The sequence below is a fragment of the Equus caballus genome, chromosome 31, assembly GCF_041296265.1.
Source record: "Equus caballus isolate H_3958 breed thoroughbred chromosome 31, TB-T2T, whole genome shotgun sequence".
Taxonomy (NCBI): Eukaryota; Metazoa; Chordata; class Mammalia; order Perissodactyla; family Equidae; genus Equus; species Equus caballus.
The window spans coordinates 14,628,900-14,636,281 of record NC_091714.1 but is presented as its reverse complement, the minus strand read 5'-3'; the positions used below and the strand labels follow the sequence as shown (position 1 = coordinate 14,636,281).

General features: G+C 39.3%; 1 pseudogene; it reads left to right on the top strand.

Annotated features, from left to right (window-relative positions):
• The first annotated feature begins 5,865 nt into the window (after window positions 1–5,865).
• LOC100060189 (mitotic checkpoint protein BUB3 pseudogene) lies at window positions 5,866–6,847 on the top strand (annotated as a pseudogene).
• Window positions 6,848–7,382: the final 535 nt, after the last annotated feature.

The window sequence follows — 7,382 nt, the reverse complement described above, 5'->3', positions numbered from 1 at the left end:
TGAGTATTCTTTGAGGATTTCCCCTGGGAAAGTAATTCTAGGGAACGGCTATGAAATTTCATATTGTAACTTCCTCAGGTGCCTGATGACTATTAAACAAAAGCCTCCACTGAATAGGATGCAAAATAAATCCTCTAGCCCCAAACCCAAACCCAGCTACAGCTCCATTGGGCTAAGAATGTGCTCTTGACCTGGCGGGTGCCCAGTCATCAGTGGACCGATGAGAGGAGGTGCGATTTGAATTTACAGGCAGAGAGGGAGCTAAGTGCCAATTTAAAGTGCTCCCTGTACTCCAAACAAAATCACCACATCTCTGAACTCAGACGCTGGTCACCTTCTGTAAATGCTCATACAGATAAGTCTAGCGAACTACAGCAAAGCAGGACTCATACGGGAGTGATAAGTAAACTGCAGGCACCAGAACCAGAGGTCATATAGAAATAAAAGATGAAGTGGGTGGTATAAATTTGGCCAGGGTAAATTTGAAAAGTGGGAGGGAAGGAAGGAAAGAGGATTACCAGAGGAAAAAGAGATTATCGAAGTGAGAAGACAGAAAAAGAGACAATCTTCTCTGTTTTCCCCAAAGCTATTGAGGTCTCTGGCTTCCAGCCCTTTCTGAGATTTATTTTTGTGCTCCTGAATTTCCCTTGTAGTGGACAAATATTTTATTTGCTTGGCCAGCACATATTTCCATTTTTGCTTACTTAACGTCCTAATTTTCTTAAAGGAACTACTCTTCCCTTTGTCATGGTCTTATTGTGACAATGTTCCCCACCTATCCCCATCCCCTGCATTCAGCTTATCAAAATAAACAAAATTTCCCTTTCCATCAATACTCCAATAGTGCTTTTAATTCCATCCCCTCTTGCCTTCTTAATAATTTTTCTGCTTCAAATATCCCTTCTCTCTATGGTATTATTACTGCTTCTATCTTAAGTTGGGATCCCTTAGAAACAGATTCTGAAATACTGATTCGTGTTCAGAAATTTGTTTTGCGAGGGGAGCTCTCAGGAACAAATACCTGTAAATGAATGAGGGAAGCAGGACAAGGCAGATGGAGAGGTTAAAATGAGTGGTTTAGCCATAATCCTCTATCCTCATCATCTGACGGCACTTGATATCTGATCAAATTCCTCCCCCATCTCCCAGGTGATGCCTGCCCTTGGTAAGAATCTTGTTATGCTAATTCAGTCAGAATCCTCTCTTACCCGTGATGTTCCCTCTTAGTAATTTTCCATCTGCTGACCCTCTCACCCTGCTCCTTGGCTATAAATTCCCACTTTCCCTTGTTTTATTTGGTATTAAGCTCAGTTTTATACCGAGGTTTCTTTTCCCCCATGACAATAGTTTTTCTGAATAAATCTATTTTTACCACTTTAGCTACTGTCCAGCTCTGTTTTTTCTTTCACAAAACCTACTTTGACATCTCCAGTGATGCTGTTGGTGTCCACAGATACGGTGGTTGCAAGGCTGCTGATATTCAAGACTACCATGGAGCTGCCAAGAAGAAGCTGGGAATAGGCAAGTTCAAATGCCACATAGCTCACTATTCTCACCAAGATTCAGATATTTTTCTTGAATAAATGCTCCTTGGCTTATTGCAACTCTGGTTAAACTCCAGCGTACTGAAAAAATTTTATAATTTTTGCCAGTGTTCTCATTGTTTTTATGAAGGAGGAAATTTTCAGAGGACCTTATTCCATCACTCCAGAAGTGCTTCTGTTTATTGACATCTTGGTATTTAGACAATCTTGCTGTAAAAGTTTATTGGTATAAAATGTACAGGTCCTGAAAATTAGAAACAGAGCCTATGGTTCCTTCACCAGAGTATTGTAGTTGATGAATATGTGAAAAATAACAGGACATATTGGAGTATAGGGGGAATCCATTTGGTTTAAAACTAATTTGGCCTGACCTTTTTTCCAGAAAGACCTGACATGGCCTGTTGAGCATGCATTGCACATCTACTTTAAGCATTAACAATGTCCCAAAGCCAAGAATAATGCCCTTAAAGATAAAGATGTTGCCTCCTCCCATATGAGTATTTCTTTAAGGATAAGCATTTCTACCCAGAAACTAAGGATTAATTACTGACCTGCTTCAACTCATCTCATGACCACTGACCTGCTGAGCACCAACCTGCTGTGTTCACCTTGTGACCACTGACCTGCTGTGCCAGCAAAGCATCTCATCACTGTTGTAAAAGAGGTATTCCTGTCTTATGTGATGTATGTTCTTTGCTCCAAGAGGGTATACAATGACTCTGTATACCCTGCTTCTTCTGGAAGCCCTTGGCTATAGTCCTCAAATTGGCTCATATAATAAACTCACCCCAATTTTGATTTATAGATTGATTATGGATTATTTGTGTCAACACAGTGATTTCTCCTGGCTCCACTTCTCTTATGACATGAAATAGCAGGTGGGAGTTAAGACCATCCTTTGGAAGGAGTTGACGGATTTTAATGGCATACCCTTCCCCAACCATGAATCTCTTGTGAGAATAGAATGTGGGATGCCTACTGATGCCACACCATATCTCAATTTCAAAATATGGACCAATATTCCAAGGCTTTCAGTCCTCCAACTCTTCAGAATAAATCTTCCACTTCATTAAATCTATTTCTTCTGGATAAGTGGAGGAGTTATTGTTCAAATCCTTTCCAAAAAGGTCTTGGAGTCATGGAATGCTCATGTGTGATAAATGTAGGGGAGGAAGACATTTCCTCTACCCTCTTTGGGTTCGTCTGGCCAGAGAACGAATTAAATCCACATGAGACAGAATAGCAGGAGAAAATTAAAGAAAGCTTTATAACATGTATACGTGAGAGTGGTCAGGCAAGCTGAGCAACTCACCAAAATGGCTGAAGCCCCCACCTTAAATATCATCTTCAGCTAAGACAAAGGAGGATGTTGGGGGTGGGCAGAGTCAGTTACAGGAGGTTACAAGAAACAGAAATAAGATTATTATGCAGATTTAAATCCTTGCCTTTGGTATTGATTAAGAGTTTCTATAGATAAAGTCATCCCCCTCTTCTTCCTGGTACAGAGAGGGAGAGACTTTTACAGATGGAGATTTCCTTTACAATGTAAATGTCTCTTAACAAAAGGCAAGCAAGTTCCACTCCTCAGAGCCTCCTTCCCTGTCCCAGTTTATCAAAAGCAACCAGCCCAATAATCCTCATGCCAAAGAGACATATCTTGGCATGGCCAAGACCAGTCCCCCACATAAACATCAAGATCAAACGTGTTGTGTTAAAAAGAAAATCTAAAATGGCATCACTCATGCTAAAGCCCATGATACCAAACCCAGATTTAATGCTTAATCTAATTGCAGTTTTAACTTCTCTCAGAAACATAATCTTTTTCTTTGGTGAAGAAGTTTGGCCCTGAGCTAACATCTGTTGCCATTCTTCCTCTTTTTTCTTTGTGGAAGATTGTCCCTGAGCTAAGACCTCTGCCAATCTTCCTCTATTTTTGTATGTGGGACACTGCCACAGCATGGCTTGATGAGCAGTGTGTAGGTTGGCGCTGGGGTTCTTAACCCCCAAACCCTAGGCTGCCAAAGCAGAACACATGAACTTAACCACCGCACCACTGGGCTGGCCCCTCAGAAATGTAATCTTGATTGAACAGTCTGGAACTTTCTGGTCAAGCATGGGTAAAGTCCTCTATCCCATAGGCCCTCTCTATGCCTCAGAAGAAGAAGCGATCTGCATGATAAAGACCCCTGCTGCTCCCTTTTGTCAAGAGGAGATAGCCTGGCCTAAAAATAATCTTTTCTTTTCTTTTGCTAATAGCTCCCTTGCCCCGTCTTTCTCCCTATAAAAACTTTCCATTTTGTAGAACCCCTCAGACTGCCCTTCTAGTTGCTAGATGGAATGTTGCCCATTCATGAATCACCTAATAAAGCCAATTAGATCTTTAAATTTATTCAGTTGAATTTTCTTTTTTAACATTTGATTGACATAATTTCAATCTTTGTATTGTTGACACAAAATAACCAATAACCATTCTATAGATAAAAGAGATAAAGTGACCTTTACTTGAGTCAGGCTGAGGACTATAAGCCAAGAAGGCAGTCTCCACAAAGGACAAAAGCATTACAGAGAAGCATGGTTTTAGTACAGTTTTATATCTTTTAGAATAAAGAACATAAGAAAAAGAAAAGAATAAAGAACATACAGTAAACACGCCCAGGATACATATTCATCAAAGTTTCAAAGAGGTATTCAGTTGCAAATTAGCAGGTCAACATGATCCTGATGTCCCGGAAGGGGAACTTATCTTCCGGAGTACTGTTACAGCCATTACCGATACTGACATTGTAGGAGGGGAAGTATGCCTTCTTATCTTCACAGAGCGCATTCTTTTATTTGAGATAGCATTTGATGCATTCTTTAACGGTTAAAGCAGATGTATAATGTATGCTTGATAGGTCAAAGTCAGTCTTCTTTAGTTGAAGCTGAATCAATTTTAAACCAGAGTAGCACCCCACGTACCTCAAAATGTGAAAATTTTCTTGTCAGTGTTTACACATTTCCTTTCACCTGACCAGAGGAAAACACAGTCATAAGTGGTATTCTTTCTGGGTAGAAATAGGAGATGGAACCCGTGTGCAGTAACTTCTTTACCCATTTCCTTAATTTTAAGTGCTTACTTTTCCAGTTTATTCCTCCTTGAAATTCTCGTCAGAAGAGACACTTCAGTAACATTTTCCACATGCTTTGACATTTTTTTTGGAGGAGAATGTTTCATTCTATTAGGTTAATTCCACCCCAAGGTATTTGCATAAGTGGTGTGGGTCTGGCCTTTGACGTTATCTTCCTGAGTGATCTCTAATTGTTCACTCAGGCATCTTGTAGACACACGGTCTCATTGAATCTTGTGCTATCTTTACCAAATCAAATCTGTAAAGTTCACTTGCAATTTAACGTATTGTTTTTGAGTCATCTTGACATTTTGGCTTCATAAGTGTAAACTGAAAACTGCATTTACGGGAAATTTGTTTTTAAAAATAAAACAGCATATGCCAGATCCCTGATCTACGGATGCTTTATAAAATTAGGCAATGTGTATGAGGTAATGCTGCTGGGAGGAAATTTAAAAAAAGAAATTTATCTCTAATATTTCCACAGCACATAAAAGAATAAGACTATGTTTAATAGGAGCTGAACGTACACAAGGAGTGGCATAAATTATTAAGAAAGCATCTACTTCTTTAAAGAGAGGCAGAGAATATAATGAAATGTTGAAAAGATGACATTGTTTAACATTGTTGAAAGAACTGGAAGAGAAGCTCTTCTTTACTTCGAAGCTAGAAATGTTGTAAATAAGTAAGCTTTTGGGTACAGTGAACCCATGTTAAAAACTAATGCATACTGGAGCAAGCTGAAATTTTCCTAGACAATAATTTTTTTATTAGTGACAAGTAGTCTAGAGTTAACTCTTGCTACTGAAGGGGATCACAATATGATCAATTCCAGCACTTCATTTTTACTAACCACTTAGCTATGCAGAGGCATGTTGGCATTTGGAGGCAAATGAAATGGCTAAATAGAGGGGAATAGGAACTTTGAGGATGCTTGCTTAATCCAGTCTAAGGTTAAGAAGCTTTGGCAGTTATAAAACGTATTTTGGGGTTAGGATAACAGAAATTTTAATATAGACTAGGTATTAGGCAATATTAGGAGATTATTATGAATTTTCTTAGGTGTGGAAAATGTTATTGTGATTTTGTAGAAACAGGTGATTACCTTTCAGAGATGCATACTAAAGTACCTGGAAGTGAGATTTTGTAATGTCTGAGGGAAGCAAGAAGGCGGCCCCAGGTGGCAGCAGAGTTTCTTCCAAGAGGAGTCCAAGATGACTGGGTCTAACGAATTCAAGCTGAACCAGCCACCTGAGGATGGCTTCTCCTCAATGAAGTTTAGCCCCAGTACCTCCCAGTTCCTGCTAGTCTCCTCCTGGGACATGTCCGTGCATCTCCATGATGTGCTGGCCAACTCCATGCAGCTCAAGTACCAGCATGCCTGCACTGTCCTGCATGGTGCATCCTACAATCCATGCATGCCTAGGGTGGGGGATTAGACCATCAGTTCAGAATGCATGATTTGAACACTGATCAAGAAAATCTTTTGAACTCGTGATGCCCCTATCAGATGTGTTGAATAATATTCCAGAAGTGAATGTGATGGCCAATATGAGTTGGGACCAGAGAGTTAAATTTCAGGATCCCAGAACTCCTTGTAATGCCGGGATCTTCTCTCAGCCTGAAAAAGTGTGTATCCTCTCAGTGTCTGGAGACCAGCTGATAATAGGCATGGCCGACCACAGGGTGTTAAGGTGGGTCTTACAGAGCTACGTAAACATGGGCTACGTGCAGCAGGATTGGGGAGTCCAGCCTGGTACCAGACTGTGCACTGCATTTGAGCGTTTCTAAACAAGCAGGATTATGTATTAAGCTCTTTTGAAGGCTGAGTGGCAGATAAGTACTTGGACTCAAGTCCTGAGGTACAGAAGAGTGCCTTCAAGTGTCACAGACCAGAGGAAAATAAGATTGAGCAGATTTACCTGGTCAATGTCATTTCCTTTCACAACATCCACACTACATTTGCCACAGGTGGTTCTGATGGATTTGTAAATATTTCGGATCCATTTAACAAAAAGCGACTGTGCTAGTTCCAAGGATCCCCCACTAGCATGACATCACTTGCTTTCAGTAATGATGTAAACACTTGCAATTACATCATCATATATGTATGAAATGGATGACATGGAACATTCTAAAGATGGTCTCTTCATTCGCCAAGTGACAGACGCAGAAACAAAACCCAAGTCCACCTAATCATCTCATGAAAGTGGTTTTTCCATGGGAAGTTTTGTTTTGCTTCCTACAAATACATACTAATTCCCAAAGGATGTGTTATAGTCATTGTGAATACATTATTTAGTATGTGAATTTCTCTGCTTTCTGTATTAAAAAAAAAAAAACTTGTCTGTTTGCCCTTTCATCCTGGCTTTGTGTTGAATGATGAGTCTTCATGTCTTTTGTGTCTGTTATTTACTCTAAAATACTTTCATAGGAAAAAAACTAAAAGAGGCAAATATGGCAAAATATTAACCATTTTAAAATCAAGGCGATGGCTATCTGAGTGTTCATGATACCATTTTCTCTACTCTTCTATATATTTGAAAGTCTCTTCTCTATATAATAAAAATGTTTTGTAGCTAAAAAAATAGTTTTGGCAATTGAGATTTTGCAACCACCAATGGAACACGTGGATTAACAAAATAATTTTCATTCATTTCTTCTGTTTTATTCTAAATTTTCTAAAGTCTTATAAAAGTTTAAAATATAAATCAGAATTCAATATTTAATT